Source organism: Arachis hypogaea, chromosome 4, assembly GCF_003086295.3.
Source record: "Arachis hypogaea cultivar Tifrunner chromosome 4, arahy.Tifrunner.gnm2.J5K5, whole genome shotgun sequence".
Taxonomy (NCBI): Eukaryota; Viridiplantae; Streptophyta; class Magnoliopsida; order Fabales; family Fabaceae; genus Arachis; species Arachis hypogaea.
The window spans coordinates 69,388,346-69,414,697 of record NC_092039.1 but is presented as its reverse complement, the minus strand read 5'-3'; the positions used below and the strand labels follow the sequence as shown (position 1 = coordinate 69,414,697).

General features: G+C 39.9%; 1 non-coding gene across 1 annotated transcript; it reads right to left on the bottom strand.

Annotated features, from left to right (window-relative positions):
• Positions 1-9,155: 9,155 nt before the first annotated feature.
• LOC112798411 (small nucleolar RNA R71) lies at positions 9,156-9,263 on the bottom strand. The gene has a single exon (XR_003200023.1). It is a non-coding gene; the product is annotated as a small nucleolar RNA R71 (small nucleolar RNA).
• Between the last annotated feature and the right edge of the window lie 17,089 nt (positions 9,264-26,352).

Below are 26,352 nucleotides of genomic sequence, written 5' to 3'. Positions count from 1 at the left end.
TTTGTCAGAATCAGTATCCTGAAGCTCAACATATCCATATGGTGACACTCCTGTAATCACATACGGACCCCTCCACCGGGATTTGAGTTTTTCTGGAAACAATTTGAGCCTAGAGTTGAAGAGCAGAACTTTTTGTCCTGGCTCAAAGACTCTGGTTGACAACTTCTTGTCATGCCACTTCTTTGCCTTTTCCTTATAAATTTTTGCATTTTCAAAGGCATTGAGTCTGAACTCCTCTAGCTCATTTAGCTGGAGCAGTCTTTTTTCACCAGCAAATGACAGGCCTTCCCATACACCAGTTGGTATGGAGAGGTTCCTATAGGAGTCTTGAATGCTGTTCTGTATGCCCACAGGGCATCATCCAAGCTCTTTGCCCAATCCTTTCTTCGGGCCATCACAGTCCGTTCCAGGATTCTCTTTATCTCTCTGTTAGAGACCTCAGCTTGCCCATTTGTCTGTGGATGATACGGAGTTGCCACTTTGTGGCTAATTCCATATCTAACCATAGCAGAGTATAGCTGTCTATTGCAGAAATGAGTGCCCCCGTCACTGATTAGTACTCTGGGAACACCAAACCTGCTGAAGATGTGTTTCTGGAGGAATTTCATCACGGTCTTGGTATCATTAGTGGGTGTAGCAATTGCTTCTACCCACTTAGATACATAGTCCACTGCCACCAGAATGTAAGTGTTTGAGTATGATGGTGGGAATGGACCCATAAAGTCAATTCCCCATACATCAAACAATTCTATCTCTAATATCCCTTGTTGAGGCATGGCATATCCATGAGGCAAGTTACCAGCTCTTTGGCAACTGTCACAGTTACGCACAAACTCTCGGGAATCTTTATAGAGAGTAGGCCAGTAGAAGCCACATTGGAGGACTTTAGTGGCTGTTCGCTCACTTCCAAAATGTCCTCCATACTGTGATCCATGGCAATGCCATAGGATCCTTTGTGCTTCTTCTCTGGGTACATATCTGCGGATCACTCCGTCTGCACATCTCTTAAAGAGATATGGTTCATCCCATAGGTAGTACTTGGCATCTGAAATTAATTTCTTTCTTTGCACTCTGCTGTACTCCTGGGGTATGAACCTCACAGCTTTATAGTTTGCAATATCTGCAAACCATGGAGCTTCCTGAATGGCAAAGAGTTGCTCATCTGGGAAGGTCTCAGAGATCTCAGTAGAAGGGAGGGACGCCCCAGCTACTGGTTCTATTCGGGATAGATGATCAGCTACTTGGTTCTCTGTCCCTTTTCTGTCTCTTATTTCTATATCAAACTCTTGCAGAAGCAACACCCATCTTATAAGTCTGGGTTTTGAATCCTGCTTTGTGAGTAAGTATTTAAGAGCAGCATGGTCAGTGTACACAACCACTTTGGATCCCACTAGATAGGATCTAAACTTGTCAATGGCATAGACCACTGCAAGTAACTCTTTTTCTGTGGTTGTGTAATTCTTCTGTGCGTCATTTAGAACACGGCTGGCATAATAAATGACGTGCAGAAGCTTGTTATGCCTCTGTCCCAACACTGCACCAATGGCATGGTCACTGGCATCACACATTAGTTCAAATGGCAATGTCCAATCTGGTGCAGAGATGACTGGTGCTGTGACCAGCTTAGCTTTCAGGGTCTCAAATGCCTGCAGACACTGTGTATCAAACACAAATGGAGTGTCAGCAGCTAGCAGGTTACTCAAAGGTTTTGCAATTTTCGAAAAATCCTTTATAAACCTTCTGTAGAATCCTGCATGCCCCAGAAAGCTTCTGATTGCCTTAACATTGGCAGGTGGTGGTAATTTTTCAATTACCTCTACCTTTGCCTTATCCACCTCTATTCCCTTGCTTGAAATTTTGTGCCCAAGGACAATTCCTTCAGTCACCATAAAGTGACATTTCTCCCAGTTTAAAACTAGGTTAGTCTCTTGGCACCTTTTCAGGACAAGTGCTAGGTGATTAAGACAGGAGCTGAATGAGTCTCCATATACTGAGAAGTCATCCATGAAGACTTCCAGGAACTTCTCCACCATATCAGAGAAGATGGATAACATGCATCTCTGAAAGGTTGCAGGAGCATTACACAGACCAAAAGGCATCCTCCTGTAGGCAAAAACGCCAGAAGGACAAGTAAATGCTGTTTTCTTCTGGTCCTGAGGATCTACTGCAATTTGGTTGTAGCCTGAATAGCCATCCAAAAAGCAGTAATAATCATGACCAGCTAGTCTTTCTAGCATTTGGTCTATGAATGGTAAAGGAAAATGATCCTTTCTGGTGGCTGTATTGAGCCTTCTGTAGTCAATACACATACGCCATCCTGTGACTGTTCTTGTAGGAACCAGTTCATTTTTTTCATTATGAACCACTGTCATGCCTCCCTTTTTGGGGACAACTTGGACAGGGCTCACCCAGGGGCTATCAGAAATAGGATAAATAATCCCAGCCTCTAGTAATTTAGTGACCTCTTTCTGCACCACCTCCTTCATGGCTGGATTTAGCCTCCTTTGTGGTTGAACCACTGGTTTGGCATTATCCTCCAACAGGATCTTGTGCATGCATCTAGCTGGGCTAATGCCCTTAAGATCACTTATGGACCACCCAAGAGCTATCTTGTGTGTCCTTAGCACTTGAATCAGTGCTTCCTCTTCTTGTGGATTTAAAGCAGAGCTTATAATCACTGGAAAAGTGTCACCCTCTCCCAGAAATGCATACTTCAGGGATGGTGGTAGTGGTTTGAGTTCAGGTTTGGGAGGCTTATCCTCCTCCTGAGGAATTTTCGAAAATTCCTTTGTTTCCACTGATTCTTCTTGATCAGGTTGAGCATCTTTGAAGATGTCCTCAAGCTCTGATTCTAGGCTTTCAGTCATATTGATCTCTTCTACCAGAGAGTCAATAATGTCAGCGCCCATGCAGTCATTTGGTGTGTCTGGATGCTGCATAGCTTTTACAGCATTCAACTTGAACTCATCCTCATTGACTCTCAGGGTTACTTCCCCTCTCTGTACATCAATGAGAGTTCGTCTAGTTGCTAGGAAATGTCTTCCTAGAATGAGAGTTGCACTCTTGTGCTCCTCCATTTCCAGCACCACAAAGTCAGTTGGAAAGGCGAATGGCCCAACCTTGACAATCATATCCTCTATTATGCCTGATGGATATTTAATGGAGCCATCAGCAAGTTGGAGGCATATCCGGGTTGGTTTGACTTCTCCAGTCAACCCAAGCTTTCTGATAGTGGATGCAGGTATTAGATTGATGCTTGCTCCAAGATCACATAGGGCTGTCTTGGTGCAAGCACCTTCTAATGTGCATGGTATCATAAAGCTTCCTGGATCTTGAAGCTTTTCTGGTAAGCTTTTTAGAATGACTGCACTGCATTCTTCAGTGAGAAACACTTTTTCAGTTTCTCTCCAATCCTTCTTATGACTTAAGATTTCTTTCATGAACTTAGCATAAGAAGGTATTTGCTCAAGTGCCTCTGCAAACGGAATCTTTATTTCAAGAGTCCTTAGATAGTCTGCAAAGCGGGCAAATTGCTTATCCTGTTCCGCTTGGCGGAGTTTTTGAGGATAAGGCATCTTGGCTTTATATTCTTCAACCTTAGATGCTGCAGGTTTATTCCTTACAGAAGTGGTTGAAGAAGCCTTTTTAGAGGGATTACTGTCAGCACTCTCAGGTGTCTGATCCTCCCTTGGCGTCTGAACGCCAGGATTGGGTGGAAAATGGGCGTTTAACGCCAACTTTTCCCCCTTTTCTGGCGTTTGAACGCCAGAACTGGGCAAGGAATGGGCGTTTAACGCCAGCTTTCCTTCCCTCTCTGGCATTTGAACGCCAATAACATTCCTCTCTGGGCTCTTACTGTCCTCAGAGGGATTTTGAATAGTGGTTTGGTTATCCCCTGTCAATTGTTCATTGTTTGGCTTTTTGCTACTTTGAGCAGTGTTATTCAGTGTCTTCCCACTCCTCAGTTGAACTGCTTGACATTCCTCTGTTATCTGTTTAGATATTTGCTGTTTTGCTTGATTCAACTGCAGTTCTATGTTCTTGTTAGCAACTTTAGTTTCATGGAGCATCTCTTTAAATTCTGCTAACTGTTCTGTCATCCGGAGTAATTGTTGATTAAGCTCAATCATCTGTTCTTGAGGATTAGGATCAGTGACTACTGTCATGACTTCCTCTTTTGGAGAGAGCTCATTGCTAGAGTACAAATATTGATTTCTAGCAACAGTGTCTATAAGCTCTTGAGCCTCTTCAATTGTCTTCCTCATGTGGATAGATCCACCAGCTGAGTGGTCTAAAGACATCTGAGCTTTTTCTGTGAGCCCATAGTAGAAGATGTCTAACTGTACCCACTCTGAAAACATTTCAGAGGGGCATTTTCTTAGCATACCTCTATACCTCTCCCAGGCATTATAAAGAGATTCATTATCCTCTTGTTTAAAGCCTTGGATGTCCAGCCTTAACTGTGTCATCCTCTTTGGAGGGTAAAAGTGATTCAGGAATTTGTCTGATAACTGTTTCCATGTTTTTATGCTTGCTGTAGGTTGGTTATTCAACCACCTCTTAGCTTGATCTTTTACAGCAAATGGAAACAGTAATAGTCTGTAGACATCCTGATCCACCTCTTTATCATGTACTGTGTCAGCAATTTGTAAGAATTGTGCCAGAAACTCAGTAGGCTCTTCCTGTGGAAGACCGGAATACTGGCAATTTTGCTGCACTATGATAATGAGTTGAGGATTTAGTTCAAAGCTGCTTGCTTTGATGGGAGGTGTACAGATGCTACTCCCATATGCAGCTGTAATGGGGTTAGCATATGACCCCAGAGTCCTTTTGGACTGATCAATTCCACTTAGGTCCATAATGGATAAAGGGAAATGATGTGGATTGCAAATAGATAAATTTTGTTTTTTTTTTTTTTGAATTAACCGAAAAAAAATAAAATGAAACAAAAGGAAATTAAAATAAAAATTCGAAAATTAAAAAGAAAACAAGATCAAAGCAAATTGAGAACTGAATCAATTAGTTAATTAAAAAGATTTTGAAAATAGCAATTAAAAAGATATGATTGAAAAATTTTTATGAAAAAGATTTGATTTTTGAAGTGAGGAAAGAGAAAAACACAAAATTACACCAAACTTAAAATTTTTAGAAAATCAAACACTAATTTTTCGAAAATTTTAAGGGAAAAACACAAAGAGGACACCAAACTTAGAATTTTTAAAGATCAAAAAGGCACTAAAGACATGCAAATTCGAAAATTAAAAGACAAGCAAAAGCATGCAATTGACACCAAACTTAAAATATGAAACTAGACTCAATTAAAAGACTCTAAACCAACAAAAATAAAACAGTCCTAATCTAAGCAACAAGATAAGCCGTCAGTTGTCCAAACTCGAACAATCCCCGGCAACGGCGCCAAAAACTTGGTGCACGAAATTGCAATCACACTTTTGCAATTCCGCACAACTAACCAGCAAGTGCACTGGGTCGTCCAAGTAATACCTTACGTGAGTAAGGGTCGATCCCACGGAGATTGTCGGCTTGAAGCAAGCTATGGTTATCTTGTAAATCTTAGTCAGGATATCAGAAATTATCAGGATTGATTGTGAAAAGTAAAAGAACATGAAATAAGTACTTGTTTTGCAGTGATAGAGAATAGGTTGAGGTTTTGGAGATGCTACATCTTCTGAATCTCTGCTTTCCTAATGTCTTCTTCTTCAAACACGCAAGGCTCCTTCCATGGCAAGCTGTATGTAGGGTTTCACCGTTGTCAATGGCTACCTCCCATCCTCTCAGTGGAAATGTTCAACGCACCCTGTCACGGCACGGCTATCCATCTGTCGGTTCTCAATCAGGCCGGAATAGAATCCAATGATTCTTTTGCGTCTGTCACTAACGCCCCGCCTTCAGGAGTTTGAAGCTCGTCACCGTCATTCAATCATTGAATCCTACTCAGAATACCACAGACAAGGTTTAGACCTTCCGGATTCTCTTGAATGCCGCCATCAGTTCTAGCTTATACCACGAAGATTCTGATTAAAGAATCCAAGAGATATCTACTTAATCTAAGGTAGAACGGAGGTGGTTGTCAGGCACACGTTCATAGTTGAGAATGATGATGATTGTCACGGATCATCACATTCATCCGGTTTAAGAACAAGTAATATCTTAGAATGGAAGCAAGCAAGATTGAATGAAAAACAGTAGTAATTACATTAATCCATCAAGACACAGCAGAGCTCCTCACCCCCCAACCATGGGGTTTAGAGACTCATGCTGTAGAAGATACAATGAGAAACGTGTAAAGTGTCATGAGGTCCAGAAACAATGTCAAAAGATCCTATTAATAGTAAGCTAGTAACCTAGGGTATACAGAAATGAGTAAATGACGTAAAAATCCACTTCTGGGTCCACTTAGTGTGTGCTTGGGCTGAGCATTGAAGCTTTTATGTGTAGAGACGTTTTCTGGAGTTAAACGCCAGTTCTCATGCCAGTTTGGGCGTTTAACTCCAAGTTTTATGCCAGTTCCAGCGTTAAACGCTGGAAATTCTGAGGCTGATTTGCCACGCCGGTTTGGGCCATCAAATCTCGAGCAAAGTATGGACTATTATATATTGCTGGAAAGCCCAGGATGTCTACTTTCCAATGCCGTTGAGAGCGCGCCAATTGGGCTTCTGTAGCTCCAGAAAATCCACTTCGAGTGCAGGGAGGTCAGAATCCAACAGCATCTGCAGTCCTTCTCAATCTCTAAATCAGATTTTTGCTCAGAACCCTCAATTTCAGTCAGAAAATACCTAAAATCACAGAAAAACACACAAACTCATAGTAAAGTCCAGAAAAGTGAATTTTAACTAAAAACTACTAAAAATATACTAAAAACTAACTAGATTATACTAAAAATATACTAAAAACAATGCCAAAAAGCGTATAAATTATCCGCTCATCAGTATCTCTATCTTTATTTTATGTTTTATTTATCTTTTAATTATTAAAACTCCATAACAATTTGAATCTGCCTGACTGAGATTTACAAGGAGACCACAGCTTTCTTCAAGCCGACAATATCTGTGGGATCGACCCTTACCATTGAAGTAAGGTATTACTTGGACGACTCAGTGCACTTACTGGTTAGTTGTGCAGAGTTGTGACGAAGTGTGATTCACGATTTGAGAGCACCAAGTCTATTGGCGCCATTGTTGATGATCACAATTTCGTGCACCAATTTTTTGGTGCCATTGCCGGGGATTGTTCGAGTTTGGACAACTAACGGTTCATCTTGTTGCTTAGATTAGGTAATTTTCTTCTTATTTCAACCATTATTTTATTTTCAAAAATCTTTCAAAAAATTTTTGTTCTTTTTCGTTTTTCCACAATTAATTTTTGAAAAAAATACAAAAAATCATAAAATCATAAAAACCCAAAAATATTTGATGATTCTTGTCTGAATCTAGTGCCAAATTTTAAGTTTGGTGTTAATTGCATGATTTTAATTGTCTTGCAATTTTTGAAAAACATGCATAATGTTCTTGATGATCTTCAAGTTGTTCTTGATGAATTCCCTTGTTTGATCTTCATGATTTCTTGATTTGCACTGCATGATGTTCTACATATGCATTCTTGCATTCATATGGCCCAAACATGAGAAAGTTCTAAGTTTGGTGTTCATCTTGAACTTCAAGATTGTTCTTGGTGTTCATCTTGACGTTCATAATGTTCTTGCATATATCTTGTGTTTTGATCCAAGAATTATATGTTTTTGACTCATTTTTTTGTTTTTCAAAATTGAAAACATATCTTCTTGAATAAAGGATTTAGCAAAGTGAAGATCTAACAATATAAAGCAGAGGAATTACAGAGAAAAAGCTGGGCGTTCAAAATGCCCAGTGAAAAAGGAAAACTGGCATTTAAACGCCAGCCAGGGTACTTGGCTGGGTGTTTAAACGCCCATACGATGCAGCAATTGGGCATTAAACGCCCAAAACATGTAGCTCCTGGGCGTTTAACGCCAAGATGACACTAGGGGAGGAATCTTGTTTTCAAATCAAATCTTTTTTAAATCTTTATAATTTTTCAAAATTAAATCTTTTTCAAATCAAATATTTTCAATCATATCTTTTTCAAAATCATATCTTTTCAAGCATATCTTTTTTTTAAATCAAATCTTTTTAATTTCCTTTTCAAATCTTTTTGAAAATAAATTTCAATCATATTTTTTCAAACATACCTTTTTCAAATCATATCTTTTTCAAAATCAATTTCAAAATCTTTTCTAACTTCTTATCTTTTTAAAATTGATTTTCAAATATTTTTCAACTAACTAGTTGACTTTTTGTTTGTTTTACTATTCCTTATCTTTTTCAAAACCACAACGAATTTTTCAAAATTTTATTTTAAATTCTATTCTTTTTATTTTCAAAAATTTCTTGCCCTCTCTAATCTTTTTCTATTTAAACACTATCATTCCTCCTCCATTGTCAATTCGAACTCCATCTCTCTTTGTGTGTTGGAATTCATACTTCCTTCTTCCATTCTTATTTTCCTCTGACACCTCAAGGAATCTCTATACTGTGACATAGAGGATTCCATATTTTCTTTGTTTTATTCTCTTTCATATGAGCAGGAACAAAGATAAAGGCATACTTGTTGAAGCTGATCCTGAACCTGAAAGGACTCTGAAGAGGAAGCTAAGAGCAGCTAAAGCACAAAACTCTGAAGAGGACCTCACTAAAACTTTTGAAGAGGAAGCAGCAAAAGAAACAATTATGGCCGAACCAAACAACAATGCAAGGAAGATGCATGGTGATTTTACTACACCAACTTCCAACTTCTATTGAAGAAGCATCTCAATCCCTATCATAGGAGCAAACAATTTTGAGCTAAAGCCTCAATTAGTTTCTCTACTGCAACAAAACTGCAAGTTTCATGGACTTCCATCAGAAGACCCTTGTCAGTTTTTAACTGAGTTCTTGCAGATCTGTGATACTGTTAAGACCAATGGAGTTGATCCTGAGGTCTACAAGCTTATGCTTTTCCCTTTTGCTGTAAGAGACAGAGCTAGAACATGGTTGGACTCACAACCTAGAGATAGCCTAGACTCTTGGGATAAGTTGGTCATGGCTTTCTTAGCCAAGTTCTTTCCTCCTCAAAAGCTGAGCAAGCTTAGAGTGGATGTTCAGACCTTCAGACAAAAAGATGGTGAGTCCTTCTATGAAGCTTGGGAAAGATACAAGCAACTGACCAAAAAGTGTCCTTCTGACATGCTTTCAAAATGGACCACATTAGATATATTCTATGATGTTCTATCTGAATTTTCCAAGATGTCACTGGACCACTCTGTAGGTGGATCCATTCACCTAAAGAAAATACCTGCAGAAGCTCAGGAACTTATTGAAATGGTTGTAAATAACCAGTTCATGTATACCCCTGAGAGGAATTCTATGAGTAATGGGACGCCTCAAAAGAGAGGAGTTCTTGAAATTGATGCTTTGAATGCCATACTGGCTCAGAATAAAATATTGATCCAACAAGTCAATATGATCTCTCAGAGTCTGAATGGATTGCAAAATGCATCCAACAGTACTAAAGAAGTATCTTCTGAAGAAGAAGCTTATGATCCCGATAACCCTGCAACGGTAGAGGTGAATTACATGGGTGAAGCCTTTGGCAACACCTATAATCCTTCATGGAAAAATCATCCAAATTTTTCATGGAAGGATCAACAGAAGCAAGGCTTCAATAATAACAATGGTGGAAGAAACAGGTTTAGCAATATCAAACCTTTCCCATCATCATCTCAGCAACAGACAGAGCATTCTGAGCAGAATCCTTCTAGCTTAGCAAACACAGTCTCTGATCTATCTAAGGCCACTCTTAGTTTCATGACTAAAACAAGATCTTCCATTAGAAATTTGGAGGCACAAGTGGGCCAGCTGAGTGAAAGGGTTACTGAAACTCCTCCTAGCACTCTCCCAAGAAATACAAAAGAGAATCCCAAAGGAGAGTGCAAGGCCATTGATATAATTGACATGGCCAAAACCTTAGAGGAGGAGGAGGATGTGAATCCCAATGAGGAAGACCTCAAGGAACGTCCAATGGTCAGTAAGGAATACCCTAATGAGGAACCAAAGGAATCTGAGACTCATACAGAGACCATAGAGATTCCCTTGGACTTTTTTTTACCATTCATGAGCTCTGATGACTATTCATCTTCTGAAGAGGATGAAGACATTGTTGAAGGGCAAGTTACCCAATATTTAGGAGCAATCATGAAGCTGAATGCCAAGCTATTTGGTAATGAGACTTGGGAGGAAGAGCCTCCCTTGCTCACCAATGAACTGAATACATCGGTTCAGTAAAAGTTACCTCAAAAGAAATAGGATCCTGCTAATTTCTTAATACCATGTACCATAGGAACCATGACCTTTGAAAAAGCTCTGTGCAACCTGGGGTCAGGGATAAACATGATGCCACTCTCTGTAATGGAGAAACTGGGAATCTATGAGGTACAGGCTGCCAAATTCTCATTGGAGATGGCAGATAAATCTATGAAAAAGGCTTATGGACTAGTAGAGGATGTGCTAGTGAAGGTTGAAGGCCTTTACTTCCCTACTGATTTCATAATCATAGGCACTAGGAGGGATGAGGATGAATCCATCACCGTTGGAAGACCCTTCCTAGCCACAACAAGAGCTGTGATTGATGTTGATAGAAGAGAGTTGATTCTTCATGTGAATGAAGAATGCCTTGTAGTAAAGACTCAAGGTTATCCATTTGTAACCATGGAGAGTAAGCATGAAGAGCTCCTCCCAATACAGAGTCAAATAGAGCTCCCACATTCAAATTTTAAGTTTGGTGTTGGGAGGCCACAGCCAAACTCTAAGTTTGGTGTTGAGAGATCTCAACCATACTTTGAGGCTCTATGAGAGCTCACTGTCAAGCTATTGACATTAAAGAAGCGCTTATTGGGAGGCAACACAATTTTATTTTAATTTTATCTATATTATTTTGTTTTCTTTTAGGTCGATGATCATGTGAAGTGACAAAGACAATTACAAAAATGAATAAAAAAATTAAAAACAGCATTGAAAATAGCACACCTGGAGGAAGGACTTACTGGCGTTTAAACACTAGTAAGGGTAGCAAAATGGGCGTTTAAACGCCCAATTTGGCACCTTTTCTGGGCATTTAAACGCCAGAATAGGGCACCAGACTGGCATTTAAATAAATGCCAGAACTGGGCAACAATTTGACGTTAAATGCCAAAAACACGCAGTAGTGTGGCATTTAGACGCCAGAACAGGAAGGAAAGCTGGCATTTAAACGCCAAAATAGGGCAGCAAATTGGCGTTTAAACGCCAGAATAGCACTCCAAGGCATTGTGAACGCCCAACTGGAGCAGGGATGAAGAATTCCTTGACCTCTCAGGATCTGTGGATCCCATAGGATCCCCACCAACCTCAACTCACTCTCTCTCCTCTTCACACCTTTCTACAACACTCTTCCCCAGATACCCTTCACCAATCACCTCCATATCTCTTCCCCAAATACTTTTCACACATCACAAACACCTTCTTCCCCCCTTGGCCGAACCCTATACACCCTCCATCTCCTTCATTTTCTTCTTCTTCTACATCTTTCCTTCTTCTTTTGCTCAAGGACGAGCAATTATTTTAAGTTTGGTGTGGTAAAAGCATTACTTTTTGTTTTTCCATAACCATTTATGGCACCTAAGGCCAGAGAAACCTCTAGAAAGCCGAAAGGGAAGACAAAAGCTTCCACCTCTGAATCATGGGAGATGGAGAGATTTATCTCAAAGGTCTATAGCTCAGTAGTAGAGCATTTGACTGCACATCAAGAGAGCCCACTCATGGACCTCAACAAGAGCATGAGGCATTCCCTCATCAAGAAATCCCTAAGATACCTCAGGGGATATATTTTCCTCCATACAACTATTGGGAGCAACTAAGGATAGGAGCACCAAAATCACTAAGGAAGGAGAAACAAAGGCAAGGAAGAGACATAGAGGAGCTCAAAAGTACTCCATAGGATTTTCAAGAGGAAGACGCCCCCCTCACTAAGGTGGACTCATTCCTTAATCTCCTTGTCTATTTATTTTTCTATTTTCGATTTTTATGTTGTATGTTCTATCTATGTTTGTGTCTTCACTACATGATCATTAGTGTCTAGTGTCTATGTCTTAAAGTTATGAATAACTCCATGAATCCTTCACCTCTCTTAAAAGAAAAATGTGCTTAATTACAAAAGAACAAGAAGTACTTGGATTTCAAATTTTATCTTGAAACTAGTTTAATTATTTGATGTGGTGGCAATACTTTTTGTTCTCTGAATGAATGCTTGAACAGTGCATATTTTTTATCTTGTTGTTTATGAATGTTAAAATTGTTGGCTCTTGAAAAAATGATGAAAAAAGAGAAATGTTATTGATAATCTGAAAAATCATGAAATTGGTTCTTGAAGCAAGAAAAAGCAATGAAAAAAAATATGGCAAAAAAAAGAAAGAAAGAAAAAGAAAAAGCAAGTAGAAAAAGCCAATAGCCCTTTAAACCAAAAGGCAAAGGTAAAAAGGATCCAAGGCTTTGAGCATTAATGGATAGGAGGGACCAGAGAATAAAATCCAGGCCTAAGCGGCTAAATCAAGCTGTCCTTAACCATGTGCTTGTGGCATGCAGGTGCAAGTGAAAAACTTGAGATTGAGTGGTTAAAGTCGTGATCCAAAGCAAAAGAGTGTGCTTAAGAACTTTGGACACCTCTAACTGGGGACTTTAGCAAAGCTGAGTCACAATCTGAAAAGGTTCACCCAGTTATGTGTTTGTGGCATTTATGTATTCGGTGGTAATACTGGAAAACAAAGTGCTTAGGGTCACGGCCAATACTCATAAAGTAGCTGTGTTCAACTATCAATGCACTAAACTAGGAGAATCAATAACACTATCTAAAATTCTGAGTTCCTATAGATGCCAATCATTCTGAATTTCAAAGGAGAAAGTGAGATGCCAAAACTGTTCAGAAGCAAAAAGCTACAAGCCCCGCTCATCTAATTAGGACTAAGTTTCATTGATACTGTGGGATTCATTGTATATTTTCTTCTTTTTATCCTATTTTGTTTTCAGTTTCTTTGGGACAAGCAACAATTTAAGTTTGGTGTTGTGATGAGCGGATAATTTTTACACTTTTTGGCATTGTTTTTTGGTAGTTTTTAGTAGGATCTAGCTAATTTTTGGGATGTTTTTATTAGTTTTTATGCAAAATTAATATTTCTGGACTTTACTATGAGTTTGTGTGTTTTTCTGTGATTTCAGGTATTTTCTGGCTGAAATTGAGGGACCTGAGCAAAAATTTGATTCAGAGGCTGACAAAGGACTGCTGATGCTGTTGGATTCTGACCTCCCTGCACTCGAAGTGGATTTTCTGTAAACCCTAGTAGCTAGTTTCATTATAAATAGGACCTTTTACTATTGTATTTTCATCTTTTGACCATCTTTTGATCTCTTGATCACATTTTGGGGGCTGGCCTCACGGCCATGCCTGAACCTTGTTCTTATGTATTTTCAACGGGTGGAGTTTCTACACACCATAGATTAAGGTGTGGAGCTCTGCTATTCCTTGAGTATTAATGCAATAATTACTATTGTTCTTCTATTCAAGTCAAGCTTATTCTTATTCTAAGATACTCACTCACACTTCAACCTGATGAATGTGATGATCCGTAACACTCATCATCATTCTCACCTATGAACGCATGCCTGACAACCACTTCCGTTCTACCTAAGATTGAGCGTGTATCTCTTGGATTCCTGGTCTATGTCGCATGGTTGCCTTGCCTAACAACCGAGCCTTCCATTCTGTGAGATCAGAGTCTTCGTGGTATAAGCTAGAATTATTGGCGGTCATTCCTAAGATCCAAAAAGTCTAAACCTTGTCTGTGGTATTCCAAGTAGGATCTAAGATGGGATGACTGTGACGAGCTTCAAACTCGCGACTGTAGGGTGTAGTGACAGATGCAAAAGGATAGTAAATCCTATTCCTACATGATCGAGAACCAACAGCTGATTATCCATGCGGGAAACCGTAGAAGACCTTTTTCACTGAGAGGACGGGAGGTAGCCATTGACGCCGGTGAAACCCAACATACAGCTTATCATGGAAAGGAATATGAAGGATTGGAAGAAGGCAGTAGGAAAGCAGAGATTCAAGAGGGATGAAGCATCTTCATACGCTTATCTGAAATTCCCACCAATGAATTACATAAGTATCTCTATCTTTATTTTATGTTTTATTTATCTTTTAATTATTAAAACTCCATAACCATTTAAATCCGCCTGACTGAGATTTACAAGGTGACCATAGCTTGCTTCAAGCCAACAATCTCCGTGGGATCGACCCTTACTCACGTAAGGTATTACTTGGACGACCCAGTGCACTTGCTGGTAAGTTGTGCGGTGTTGTGACGAAGTGTGATTCATGATTTGAGAGCACCAAGTCTATTGGCGCCATTGTTGATGATCACAATTTCGCGCACCATGTGTTTAATTCTATTTGGTGTTTTGTGCTAAGGAAAAATAATGGAGAGAGATCACATGGGTTACTACTCACACCCAAGTAGTGATTCATATTATGGTGGATGGAGGAACTATCCAAATTTTGTTTGGCAAAGTTAAAACCAAAGAAACTTCAGTGTTTCCTGTTCCAACTATCTAGAGCCACCATCTCCATATTCATATCAGGAACCACCATCTCCATATCCATATCAAGAACCATCATCTTTCTATCCATATCAAGAACCGTCATCTTTCTACCCATACCAAGAGCCACCATCTCCTTATTCATCTCAAATACCATAAGATCTTGAGTTTCTCATGAAAGAATGCCTACATGATATAAATACAAGTGTCAAAAATGTAGAGAAATATGTGCAGACGGTGATCAAGAACCAGGAAGAGGAACAAGCAAATTCCTTCCCAAGAGATACAATGCAAGATCCTTTGGAAGAAAGTGAGGAAACCAATCAAAGGAGTTTATACTCCAGTGAATTAGAGAACTTTCCACCCTCACATATGGAAGAAGAGGAAGATGCACAACCTCTCATGCCCTTGGTAAGCAATGAAAAAGAGATTGAATTAGAAGAAAGCTACCAAGAGGAAGAGGTTGAAATTGAGGAAGCTCGCAAAGAGGTAAAAGAATTCAAAGAAGAACACAAGGGAGTGGAGCTTGCAAGACCTCTTCCAAAGCCATCACCATCCAATACAACATTCAAGTGGGTAAAATTTCTATCCTTAACCTTTACTTTCCCACTTGAATATGGGCTACTGGAGACGGATGGTCAACTTAGAGCTCTTTGTGGCATTAAGAGTAAGAGGAAGATGGTTAGTGGCAAAAGTTGTCAAGCAAGGTTCAATATAGTTGCATGCTCCAAATTGAAGTGCAAGGATTGGTGTAGAGCTCAATTGAATTGGTCTAGAAGGTTGTTTGGATGTCTCTGTGAGAATTTAGATTGCTTGCCACCCGGTGGGAACAATGATGATCCACAAGAAGACGGGTGTAAAAGCAAAGGTTTGGGACCCTGGAATTCATTCCCACAATCAACACTCTTGGGACCTTGTCACTTGCTTCAACTTGCTCGAAGGCGTTATGTGCCTAGTTTGGAATCTTGGTGGTCATTGGAATTGCAAACATTGGTGGAGATTCCTAGATCAGTACAAGCACAAGCCACCATGACAAGGAGCTCACCACATGTCCAACTTATGGACTTTAACTAAAAGTTCTTGGTGGGAGACAACCCACCATGGTATGATCGTTCCTTTTCATTCTTAGTTGTTTTTTGTAGTAGTAGTTTTTTTACTTATTTGGTTTTTATTGAGTTCTTACTAATTTTCTGATCATGTAGCTATTTTAGAACAGGAACCGGATAAAAAAAAAGAGGAGCACATGATGCGCAAGCGTCGCTGACGCGTACGCGTCATCTGCATGTGCGTGAAAAATAAAATTTGACAGAAAGTTTAGCGGGAGTAGCGCTGGAAGTGTTCTAGACGCACAAAATTGACCACGCGTATGTCTCCCTGACGCATGCATGTCATTTGCACAAATGTTCATCCACTCCTGCGCGTGAATGACGCGCACGCGTCATATGAAAATATTGGTGCCGCACGCGTATATCGCCTGCGCCGCGCAACTACACTAGTTCGCCGCCCAGTTTTAATTTTCTTTCTCCCTCTCCCAATCCTAATTCTCTCTTGTTCTTTTACCCTTTTCTTTTTCTTTCATCATAATATTTGTCTCTTTCTATTTTTAGTTCTTCTTTGCTTGAGGACAAGCAAACCTTTAAGTTTGGTGTTGACACTTCGCTTAAGAATTTTCACTAAGGAGCACAACCTGAAGAATAAAGCGACTGCTAGGATAACTAAGGTGGTTGAGTTCCTTTCATTTTCTATTCCTCCCCTCTTTTTCTATGTTATGTTCCGATTTTTTGCTATTTTGCTTTGTTTATTGCATGATCCTTTATTAGTTAGAATCCTAGGACTAGTTTAGTTTTCTCTTAATTGCTTTAATTCTGAAAAGATGTCTTATGTATTACTCACTGAGCTTGAATTTAAATAAAAAAATATAGAAGTGATGTATTGCATAAGAAATTGAGTTAATTTTAAGAGTAGTCTTATTTACTTAAATGTGGTGGTATTTTCTGTGATTCTGAATGCATGACATGAACAATACATATTTGAATTTGAATCAAAGAATGTTGATGTATAAGGAACAAGAATTTAGAGAATTATTATGATTTCTCTGAAATTAATGAAAGTTTAATCTTTGAAGCAAAAGAAACAGTAAAAGAAAAATAAAAGCAAGGTCCAAGGCTCTGAGCATCAATGACTAAGGAGGTCAGACATGATTAAAAGCTCAAAGAGTTGTTTCTCTAGTCACATGCTTGTGGTGTTCTTGTGTCAAGTAATCCTTGAGACAAAGCATTTAGAGTCGAGATCAATTGAAGAGTACGCCAAAGGCTTTGAGCACCACTGTCTGGGGATAAATAAAATAAAATAAAATAAAATATAAAATATAAAATATAAAATATAAAATATAAAATAAAATAAAAAATTTAAAATTTAAAAAAATAAAAATAAAAATATTTAGAACTTAAGGAGAGTTCCCCAGTTAAGTGGTTGTGGTGTTTCCGTGTGAAGTAAAACATGAGACAAAACATTTAAAGTAACGGCTAGGCTCAAGGTGCAAAGCACCAGAAAAAATTGTTGTGTTCAATGATTAAATTAAGTTACAAAAGATCAGAGAATTCATAATATTATCCGGATTCTAATTCCAGATGATAGTAACATTCTTCTAATTCAAAGGAGAGTGAGATGCCAAAACTATTCAGGATTGCAATTGTAAACCCCACTATAAGAAGAGACATGGGCTTAATCGAACTCTCATTCTCATGCAAATTCACATCCTAAGCCTATATTAATTTTGGTTTCTTGAGGACAAGTAACAATTCAAGTTTGGTATTGTGATGCGTGAGCATCTTTCCTATCTTTTCCTAGTGAATTTGCATCTAATTTGTTGAGTTTAATAAAGAATTAATTATATTTTAGCCAATATGGATGATACTTTGAGTCTTGTGCAATTTTATTTATTTTAGGTAGCATTCGGCTAGATTTGATGGAGTTTCTGCAGCATAAGAATCAAAGGAGATGGCAGCGAAGAGCGACGTGTACGCGTGACTGACGCGTGCGCGTGATTTGGAGCTTTCCACGGTGACGCGCACGCGTGATTTGAATAATTGTACAGCGACGCGTATGCGTGACTGACGCGTTCGCGTGACCTGCGAAAAAGACCATCGACGCGTACGCATGACTGACACATACGCGTGACATGCGCCACATGCAGAAAATGCAGAAAAATGCTGGGGGCGATTTCTAGGTTGTTTTTAACCCAGTTTTCAGCCCAGAAAGTACAGATCAGAGGTTGCAGAGTGAAGGAATCAAGTGGTCCCCATCCATCAATTGAAGACTTGCTGATTGCTATAATTAATTCTGATTTAAATTCAAATTTGATTTTTAAAATAGGAAAAGATATTATTTTAATTTTAGATTTAAAATTTATTAGGATTAGGTAAAAAAAAGGGAATTCCATTAGGGAATGGGAGACGATTTTAGATGCCATCGGATTGGAACTCTGTATATTTTACCAGAATCCTTATTTTCTTCTCTGAACCATGAGCAACTAAACCTCCATTGTTAAGGTTAGGAGCTCTATCTATTTGTATGGATTGATTTTATTACTTTTTCTATTTTAATTCATGTATGGATTTATAATTTAAGAATTGTTTTTGCTCTTTATTTTATGAATTTGGGTGGAACGGAAGTATGACCCTCTTTCTATTTGAGTTCTTGTAAAACTTGGAAAAGCTCTTTACTTGAACAACAGCTTGAAAATATATTCTCCTAAATTTTAATTATCTGGATTTAACGGGATACGTGACATATAATTGACAAACCCCAATTTGAGGGTTTATCTTGTATTGAATTTAGAGTATTTTGATAACCTTTTGTCACATTTAGCCTATGAATTAGCATGGTTTTGTTATCTCTCCCATATTTGTGCTTAAGTGTAAAAACATGCTTTTTAAGCCTTATCTTGATGAATTTCAATTTCTCTTTGATTCCATAAGATGCCTTGATGTGTTTGTTAGTAGTTCCAGGATTGAAATAGGCTAGGCATGGATCAAAGGAAGCAAGGAAGGAAGCATGCAAGTGGAGAGAAGCACAAAAAGCCAAAGAGTTGATCTCGGCCAAGCACGCGTACGCGCACAAGGCGCTCGCGCGCACATCGCAGAATTGGCCAGGGACGCGCACGCGTACCGTGCGCGCACGCGTCGAAGCCCGCACGTGATTCTTTTATTACAACACGTGCCTGGCGATTTTGGAAGGTTTCAGCAACCAACTTTGGCGCCAAAATGCATACAAGAGCCAAGGATTGAAGGGGATTGACATTCATACATTCACTCACACATTGACACACATTCACTTCCATAGACAAAATTTTAGATCATTAGGTAGATTTTTTTAGTTAGTTACATTTTGTAGAGAGAGAAACTCCAACTTCTCTCTAGGATTCATCTTCATCTTCTCAATTCTCAACCATTCCTTGGTGAGATCTATTACAACATTCAATTTACTTTGTTCATGTTGTAGATCCTCTTCTCTAATCTCATTAGTATTTGTAATTGTTCAAATGTCATAGATCTTAGGTTTAACTTTGTTGTTTTGGATTCTATTGATTCATTGAAGATTTCCTTTTCATTGTTGTTCATTGTTGATTGTTGTTAATCTCTTGTGTTGAATTGCTTTGATTCTAATTCTTTTCTCTCCATTTTACTATGTCCTTCATTCTTGTCCTCCAAGTGTTTGAGAAAATGCCAACTTTAGATATGGAGTAGTATTCCCTCACTTGGCCTAGTGGTTGAGTCATTGGAGACACTTGAATAATGGATGTCAATTGTTGATTAAGAATTGAGGATTGCTAATTGACTTAGAGTGCACTAAAGCTAGACTTCCCTAGGGTGAGACTAGGACTTGTGACTCAAGTTAGTTACTTTTACTTGACTTTCCTCTATAATTAGGGGTTAACTAAGTAAAGCAACACTCTTTTGTTATCACAATTGAATGAAGCTATAGTGATGGGACTTCCAATGTTCAACCTTGGCCAAGGCTTTTAATATTGATTGATTGTTGTTTTCTTTTATTCACACTTTTATGCCACACTCTTCAAGCCACAAAAAGACCACTTAACCAATAACATGCATCCTTGTAGCATTCCTAGGGAAGAACGACTCGGGACTAATACTCTCGATTATAGATTGTAGATTTGTTTGATGATGGATTTTGCGTCGGTTTAGACTATACTACGATTGATTACTTGAAAAATTTCTATACCGGCAAAAATTCATTTGTCAAAATGGCGCCGTTGCCGGGGAATGCGCATGAGTGCCATGTTTTTGGTTAATGTAAATATGTGAATATTGTGAATATGTTTGTCTTTTGTTTGTTTGGTAGTTTTTGTTAGTTTTAAATTTCTATTAGTTTTGTTCTTATTAGCCACTATGAATTCTCGTCCTTGTGGTTTTGGATATGACTATGACTATTTTGTAGGCGATGAAAACTTGAATGATGGCTCACATTATGGGATAGATGAATTCTCAGGAAGAGAGCCATATCCATATGAGCAATCACTATGTCAACCTTCCCCTCCAAGTTACTATAATGGTAATCTTTCCTATAATGCATATCATTCCTATGGATATGATGACTCTTATCATGGTTATACCACTCAACCACCATCATTCTACACACCATATTCTCAACCCCCATCTTATTTCCACCAATTGCCTACATATGATCCAAATCTATATTCCCCCTATGCATATCCTTATGACGATTATGAACAAGCAACCCTTGAATCACCACCACTCCAACATTTCTACCCTCCAACTCAAATCCCCATGAATGATACACTTGGTATCATCCTTCAAGAGCAAGAAGAACTCCAAACCGCCTTCACTAGTTTCACCTCTATCCTCCAAGAATTTACGTCCCGTATAATTCCACCTTCCACCAATAACGAAAATAACTTCCCACCTCAAGGCTTTGATGAATCTTCTTTCCAACCATATCATGAATTCCCCTCTCCACCACAAACCTCCATGGAAGCATATCATTGTCCATTAATCCAAGAGCAATATGATCCTACTTGTGTTGGTAAAGCGGAACAAGAATTAAGGGATCGTTTCAAGGAAGAAATGGACCGATTTCAAGCAACCATCCGTCAAAAGATAGATTCTTGGGATTCATATCACAACCGAAATGAGTTCACGTATAATTGTGAGAAAGCAACCAAAGAGGGAGGTATGAGGGAGACTTTAGAATCTCAAGTTGAGTACAAGGAAATGGAGCGTATGTCGCAACAAACGGAGGAAATGAAGATTGTTGAAAATAAAGAAGTGGAAGAAGACCTAGAGGAGGTTGAACAAGAAGGAAGTTCCATCAATAAAAATAACTCTACATCGAGTAACAATGGTGATCTTGTTGAAGCTTCCCCCATCGAATGTGAAATCAATGTTAAAGAGGGTGCGCAACCTCCGACACATGACTTGATCAATAATAAAGGTTTGAAGGAAGTTAGCAAACAAGAAGAATTTAAAATGAGTTATCAAAAGATGGAAATCATCATGGAGGAGCCAAGGGAAGTGGAACTTACAATGTCAAGACCATTGGATACTTTCCTTGCTAAGTCGCCGTCCCAATCACAAATTGAGTGGGTAATCATCTCATCCTTTAATTTTCTTGGCCCATATCAATATGCATTGTTAGAAACGGACGGCCAACTTAGAGCTCTTTGCGGGCTAAAGAGTAAGAACGGATTAGATGTCGGTGGAAAAATTGAATCAAGGTGCATAAAGGAGGGAATATCAAACTTCGAATCTCAAAGATGGAGTGAAGCCGAATTCAATGGGATTAGGATGATGAGTATGAGTTACAAGCAGAATTCAATAAGTGTGTTACCCTATTGGAAGCATGAAGATCAAGAAGAAAAGGAGTTAACAAACAAAGTATGGGACCCCGGAACATACATAGACCACTATCAACTTAAGGGCCTCGTTACTTGCTTAGGCCCCCTTGAAGGCCTTGTACGCTTAAATTGGGATCCCGGAGGCTATTGGAAGTGCAAGGACTGGTGGGGATTCGAAGAAGAGTTTAAGCACAAGCCACCCTAGCAAGGACTCCACCAAATGTCCAACTTAAGGACTTTAACTAAAAGTGCTAGGTGGGAGACACCCCACCATGGTAAACTCTTTCCACTCTCTTCTAACCTTGTTAATAAGTGATTTGGGTTGCCATTGTAGGTAGGCTTGCATATCATAATTAGCTTGTTTGTATACATTAGTAGCTAGAATATTAACATGTATGTTGTGATTAGTAGAGATAGAATAAATCTCAAAACCAACTTGCATTTTAGAAAGTGTAGGTTTTTGACTAAATAAGGAGTTGTAGGCACCATGGGGAGTCTTTGGGCAAGTGGAAGCTTTTAGGCATTATCCTGTTCAAAAATCAAAAAAAAAAAAGAGGGGGTGGACGCGCGCGCACGCTCTACGCGCACGCGTCCATGAGCGGATGCATCATCAGCCATAATCCAGAGAGTTGGGCCCCTCCTAGGCCAGCATTGTGCCTCGAGCCCAACCCACCTCACGCTTACGCGCACTATGTGCGTGCGCGCCATACAAACATAGGATGTAGCACGCGTGCGCGCACCTGCCGCGTACGCGTCGAGTTGCTGCTGCAAAATCTTGCGCCAAGCTCCAGAGAGTTAGGCCAGCTCTGGGCCACCCTTAAGCCCCTGGCCCAATTCATCTCGCGCGGACGCGCACATGCCGCGTACGCGCAGACCTAGTTGTGCAACTTCCAGGCCATTGACCAGAGAGTTAGGCCTCCTATGGGCCAACCTTAGGCCTACAGCCCAACTCCTTTCACGCGTGCGCGCACGGTACGCGCACGCGTCCCTTCCTATCTTTCTCATCCACGCGTAAGCGCAAGGTACGCGCACGCGTAGACCCCGAGTTTTCTTCATAGACGCGGACGCGCAAGGTGCGCGCTCGCGTCGATTTCAAATTAGGATAACCCTAATACGCGACGCGCATTGCGCAGTCGCGTATACCATCACCCATCACCATCTTCTTTCTTCTCTCAACCCCCATAACCACCGTCTCATTCCTTCGGCCCCACCTCCGGCCAACCCACACACCCTCATAACCACCACCGCTTATTCCCATTCTCTCTCTCCTCCGCACACTCTCCTTCTCTCTCCCTCCCTCTGTCTCTCTTCTCACCGCCGTCCCAACGTCGGCAACACCCGCCGCCACCCAGTCCTCGCCGCCGGCAACCCTTCCATCTCTCTCTCTCCCGCTCTGTCCTCGCTCGCTCTCTCTCTCTCATTCACTTCCCTCTCTCCTTTTTCCCGGGGCAGAACCACCATTCACCGCCGCTGCTCATCTTTCCGACCACCATTCACGGCGGCGCAGTTCTTGGGCTCATCTCTTTCTCATTTTCCCTTCTATTACTGTTTCCCCCGCTCCCAGGTTCCCGCTCCGTTTCTGTATTCTTTTCTGTTTTCTTTTTACTGCTTCATGTATGCTAGTTAGTAAATTGCATGTTAGTTAGTTTCAATTCAAACTTTGCATGTTAGGTTAGATAGAAATAACTGCGGTTAGGTAGCTAGGGCTGGATAGAGGATTCTAGGCCTGATAAGTGCTCCGTATGTGCTTATGTGCTATCTGTTTATTTGAAGTTGTATGCTGCTCTTGGACTGATTTTGTGCATCTCATGCTGCCTGATTAATATACCATTGTTGCTGTACTTACTTGATGTTGTTCTCTGCGCTAATTGTGCTACTTTGTTATCCGGGAGCATCCAACTTTAAGCCGGAATGCTGCCCGATTTTCAAGGAAATTAATTCATTTTGGTCTTTAATTCAATTTTGGGCAACATTCCGTCTCTATTTGACTTCCCCGATTTGCATTTCTCATTGTGAACTTGAACCACAACTTTTCTTTTCATTTTGCATAAATATCATCATATTCTAATCCATTTTTCTAACCTCATTAATTTCTTTAACCATCTAACTTCTGCTTACTCTTTAACAATTCTTTCAAAATTATGATGATATTCTTGCATTGTGAATATGAGTTGCTACTTTTAATGGAACTTGCTTCTTTGGTTCATTTGTTCACTTTTGCAACATCAAGGTTGTTTCTTTTTGTCATTTGTCTCCTGAACATGCTTTATTTGTTAAATGCTAAATGTCTTATATCTCCTATCATACTTTTCAGGATGACCGACAAAGGCAAAGCCATAGCCACTACCTCCAAAAAGCGAAAACACTCTACCCCTTCTCTCCCTTCCACATATAAGCATTATGCCAAGAATCCATTAAATGATGTGGACAAAGAAAATCAACAGTTACCTTCCACCAATCCTGAAAAATTCCCTAATCTCTACTGTGAGCTCCGATTTTCTAAATATCGGACTACAAAGCTCAACATTGAGAAGAAGCTACTTCTCCCGATGGATGTGAGACGTTCTATTTCCGGTCGGATCATTGATTTGGGCATTGACTTTGTTGACCGAGATTTGGGGGATATTAATGTATCTTGGGTGAAGGAATTCTACTGTAACTTCTTCCGTCCGACATTAGATTCGGTTCAGGTGAGGGGTAGGGAGATTATGATCACTGAGACTGCCATTGAGGAGGCACTACAGTGCAGGCATGTTTCGGATGAGTTGTGTGCCCACCAGCAGGCTGAGTTAGCCATACACAGTATGACCTTCGATTATGAGGCACTCAGGACTGTTATTGGGATACCAGAGGCTACTTGGGTTATGGATGCCAACAATACCAAGCCGAAAGGGATGATGTTTTCTCATCTGACTAGGGAGGCCAAGACTTGGCAGATGATCTTTGCTAGCTATGTCCTTCCCACCACCCATTTCTCTGAGATTCCTATGGAGATGCTCCTACTTATTGGGTGTGTTATGGAGGGGAAGGAAGTCTCTTTCCCTAGACTGATCAGACAGTGTATGTGGCGGGCGCATATTCGTGGCCTACTCCCATTTCCTACTTTGGTCACGAGTATGGCAGCCCTAGCCGAGGTGCCATGGTTGGATGATGATGTGCGACCCCCGCCCCCTGATGATGATGACAAGGAGGTTACTATTCCTTGGGGTGGGTGGGTGCACGAGAGGCCAGTTGCTAGACGCCGATCTCGGGCCAGAGCTCCCGTCCTTCCGCCCCTACGGCTGCCCCATCATCCTCTACTACTGCGGCTCCTTCTTCATCCACTGATCCGCCGGCAGCACCCGAGCCTACTTATCTCCTAGTCCAGCGCCTTTTCCGGTTTTTAGAGCGCGAGAAGCGCCATATTCGACGCCGCCTGGATAGGATAGATCAGATGTTTGTGGCCCAGGGCCTTGAGCTACCCCCACTTCCCGACTCTCCGGCCTCCGATGATCAGGATCATCAGGGGAGGTTGCGGATGCGCCGGTTCAGCAGCATTCCCCTGCCACTACAGAGCCACTAGAGATTCCTGAGGAGCCGGTCCCACAGACAGAGCCTGCACCTATCGTTGTACCTCCCACTGATCCTCCGGTTTAGCATCGAGGACGATGCTTGGTTTTAAGTGTGGGGAGGGCACCGGTAGCACTATTTGGGAACCGGTGAACTTTTTCAGCCTAGTTATCCTATTTTGCACATTTTGTATATATTTGGATGCACTTTTAGTTTACTTTAGATACTTTTATTGCCTATTTTGGATTTTAGTTACTTTGATGACTTTGATGCTTGTGGATATTTTTAGATATTTTGGATACTTTTAGATTTCGTACTTTAGTTGGATTTTCTTTATACATTTTGTTTATCTTTACTTTTAGTTGTAGTTGTGATTAGAAATCATATTTTGGATTGCAAATATTTAGTTACCCTTTTTACATGAAAAATTGATTTTAAATGAGAAAAAGAAAAGGGTGAACTAAGAAAATTTTTGAATTTTTCAATCACAACAATGCTTATTCAAATATTGAAAGTTTCCAAGAAGTTTAAAATATAGGGCATCAACCCAATTGATTGAAAGAAAATTTTTGGTAAAACTTGCTTGAATTTCATACTTTGTGAAGCATGTATTGAACTAAGAACACAAGCTTGTGAGACTTGAGCCTATTGATGTGGTTACACTTTATAACCACTTATTTTCCATTCTTGTGTGAAATTGTTCTCTTTCTATGATTGTAATCCTTGATTTGCTTGATTCTATATGTCCATTTATTTCTTGTATTTATGCATTTATATGATTGAGGCCATTACTTCATTAGCCACTTACCCAAATAGCCAACCCTTTATTCTCCATTGTTAGCCAATTTTGAGCCTATGCTTAACCAACTTATTCTTATTATAGCACATTACAAGCCCAAGGCGAAAAACCAATAAAAGTCCTTGTTTGGATCTTTGATTAGCCTAGGCTAGTGAGAGTGTTTATTATTCAAAGTTGGTGAGGTTTGGGAACATTGGAGGGGATAAAAGGGGTAGTACACTTTTATGTTTAGGAATTGGGTACATACTCATGTATTGATTAAATGAATAAACCTTGTGCATTGATGTTCTTGTATATAGTTTGACAAAAGAAAAAGAAATGAAAAAAAAAATGATGAAAAGAAAAGGAAATAAAAGTGAAAGAAAAGAAAAAAAATGTATATAGAAAAAAGAAAAAAAAGGAGCAATAAAGGGGACAAAATGCCC